We start from the raw sequence: 3,495 nt of genomic DNA, 5'->3' as shown, positions 1-3,495 counted from the left end.
ATGTGACTGCAATAATTTCCAACATTACCGCAGTAACAGCCGACAGTAATAGCAGTTGCACTGCTGAAGGGGGAATTTGGCTCCTTGTTACACACTCAGGGACCGCTAGAGCTTAAATGGAAATACTTTTAAACGACTTATTCTCAAGAACTGCTGGATGGTCTTCATCAGACTTTAGCATTATTATAAGGATTTTCCCCAGATTTGTTCAAATGGGGGCTTTTAGCCCCTTTCAAGGATCGCTAGAGTTACAAATACAAAAATGACATGTTGAAGGATCTTCATTAAACTTGATCTGTAGAATTATTACATGGTCTTCTCTCTAACTTGTCAATAGGGGCACTTGGTCCCTTTTAGGTGCTGCTAGAGCTAAAATTAGAAATACTTTTAAGTGATGTATATGTTACCCGTTCAGATAGTCGGGATTTGTAGGTTCTCTTCAGGTCTGTATGTTAGTGACCTGAAAGGGGCACGCAAACAGCACAAATAAATAAATAGTCGAGACACAAAGATTTTACGTCCTCACGTATAATCTCTCTACTGATGTGCGCATTACAACAAATGCATAATTTCAAAATACAACGAAATATGGAAAATGATGAATAGCAAAATGAAGAACATTGCTTTATATAACTAAACATGTACATAGGTTACCTGAAAGGGGCACGCAAACAGCACAAATAAATAAATAAGTCGAGACACAAAGATTTTACGTCCTCACGTATAATCTCTCTACTGATGTGCGCATGCGTGACAAACAATTGGCGGTTAGGTAAATAACGGAGGCCCGTCACCTATATTAGATACATGTTAGTTATAGGACTCTATTGGATTTAGTGATGAAATGAAAATTATGGGGTTTATAGGAGATGAATATGAATATAATGATAAATGAAAGTGGAATATCATGATATATACCTTGATGAAACATAAATAACAGAAAAGACAAATGACCCCGTGACATCCTCCCCCCTCCAGTAAAATGTCGTCCCGACATTTCTAGTCGTCCAACTACTCTACTTCTACATTATATTTTATCATTACTTACGAGAATGCACAAGAGCCAGTACTGTCTATACTCTACAATTATAGTCAATATCTCAACTTTTCACCAACATTTAAACTTGGAGAAATTTAAAGAGATTTATGTCAATATAAGGTATGAACATTTGCGTATGTTAATACGGAAATGTTTGTAACACCTTAATTCCAAATATTCGGTGTTTAACTGCCGAACTGGAAATTGATTAAATGTGGGGAATTATAATAGTCTGCAGTACTATCATAATTCAGGTTATATGAATTCCTTATTCCTCATGGAATAAAGATGGTAAACTCAATTTATTGTCTGGTAACAGCTTATATCTTGTTGTTTTATTTCAGCAACATAATCAACTGACAATGAAATGCAAGACTGATTGTACACAAGTACAATAATTACACACATATCCACAGTACTTCAAGTATTGAAGATTTAATATGTCTAATTGATATCCGGCATGAATAATTAAAAACTGAAAGAACAGCCCGAGTTATAAAAAAAAATCCAATTAAGATCCAAATTGCTGTCTATACATGACTATAAAATACAACTATACGTCTATTCACACAATGAATTATTGTAGTCACTCACTTATTAAAAGTGTCAAATACACTAACATACTGTCTGAAATGAAAGCTGTCTATCATCATAGCTGGTAGTCAAGGTAATGGGCCTAAGTAACCCAGTCAGTTGATGACAACCAAGCTGGTTTAACTCTGGTACGACTACTATTCCTTGGTCCTGAGGGTTAATATTAGTCTCACCAACACCAAATGTTACTGTAATACTTCATGCAGCTCCGTGTACTCTGTGTAGGGACTGTGACTCTCTCGGCTTTCAACACACACCAGCTTCAAACAACAACCAACTCTAACACAATTCAGTTTTAAGAAAATGTATGCAGAGTTTAAGCATACAGGAGCATCCTGCAATGCACAAAAGAAAAAGAAATCAAACACTAAAATATATATACAAACAATATGGTGTAGTGTAAAATAATATAGTCCTTATTTAATACAATGTTCAATAAAGTACTAAAATTTTAAACTGAGGTCACTGATTAACTCAACTTTGAAAGGTAACTGAATAACTACATGTAGAATTCAAATAGCTGTTATTCCTGTCAAACTGAATTTCCTAACTGCACAGTCTGCAGTGCATCAATTAGATTTCCTTGAAATTGAATGAATTCTGACGAAGAGCTGTTTATCTAAATGTAACTCTGGAGTGATTCCTACCGATAACGAAGTTTATATCCGGATATATTATTCACAATTCTAAAATATTTAATAGATTTTCAAAACTGCATGTATAAATTCCTGAGGATATCCGTGGAAAGTGTAACTATTGTATGACGTATGCACAATTTGTGCTTCACCACTTCTGGCGTTTTGATTGGCTGAATGGAGGAATGCCCTCTGACGTCATGCCACTTCGGTACCCTTTCGCACCTATTTCTGTTCGTACCGTAACATGTCGACCCAAAGTAACACTGGCCACCAATTTGTTACCCGTTCAGATAGTCGGGATTTGTAGGTTCTCTTCAGGTCTGTATGTTAGTGACCTGAAAGGGGCACGCAAACAGCACAAATAAATAAATAAGTCGAGACACAAAGATTTTACGTCCTCACGTATAATCTCTCTACTGATGTGCGCATTACAACAAATGCATAATTTCAAAATACAACGAAATATGGAAAATGATGAATAGCAAAATGAAGAACATTGCTTTATATAACTAAACATGTACATAGGTTACCTGAAAGGGGCACGCAAACAGCACAAATAAATAAATAAGTCGAGACACAAAGATTTTACGTCCTCACGTATAATCTCTCTACTGATGTGCGCATGCGTGACAAACAATTGGCGGTTAGGTAAATAACGGAGGCCCGTTACCTATATTAGATACATGTTAGTTATAGGACTCTATTGGATTTAGTGATGAAATGAAAATTATGGGGTTTATAGGAGATGAATATGAATATAATGATAAATGAAAGTGGAATATCATGATATATACCTTGATGAAACATAAATAACAGAAAAGACAAATGACCCCGTGACATATAGTTATGGACTGCTTCATGGATCTTCATCAAACTTGATCTGTAGCATCATTATGAGGTCCTCTCCCAATTAGGAAAACTTGGCCCCTATTAGAGGTCACTAGAGCTAAAAATACAAATACCTTTAAATAACTTCTTCCCATGAACTGCATATTGGATCTTCAACGCACTTGGTCTGTAACATCACTGTAAGTTCTGTTCCAATTGGTTTTCAAATGGGAGCCCCCACATGGTCCTGCTAAAAATAGAAGCACCTTTAAACGACCTTTTCTCATCATTGAACAGCTTGCAGGATCTTCATCAAACTTGGTGCGTAGCATCAATGTAAGGTTTTCTCCCAAACTTTTTCAAGTGGAGGCACACAGCCCCTTTTTGGGGGACAAC

General features: G+C 36.1%; 1 long non-coding RNA gene across 1 annotated transcript; it reads right to left on the bottom strand.

Moving 5' to 3' along the window:
* Positions 1 to 512: 512 nt before the first annotated feature.
* Positions 513 to 3,103, bottom strand: LOC128547115 (uncharacterized). The gene is made up of 2 exons (XR_008366322.1): positions 2,281 to 3,103; positions 513 to 1,968 (listed from the first exon to the last, which is right to left on the bottom strand). It is a non-coding gene; the product is annotated as an uncharacterized LOC128547115 (long non-coding RNA).
* Between the last annotated feature and the right edge of the window lie 392 nt (positions 3,104 to 3,495).

The sequence above is a fragment of the Mercenaria mercenaria genome, chromosome 12 (assembly GCF_021730395.1).
Source record: "Mercenaria mercenaria strain notata chromosome 12, MADL_Memer_1, whole genome shotgun sequence".
Lineage (NCBI taxonomy): Eukaryota > Metazoa > Mollusca > Bivalvia > Venerida > Veneridae > Mercenaria > Mercenaria mercenaria.
The sequence above is the reverse complement of the archived record's forward strand: the minus strand, read 5'-3'. Positions and strand labels throughout refer to the sequence as shown.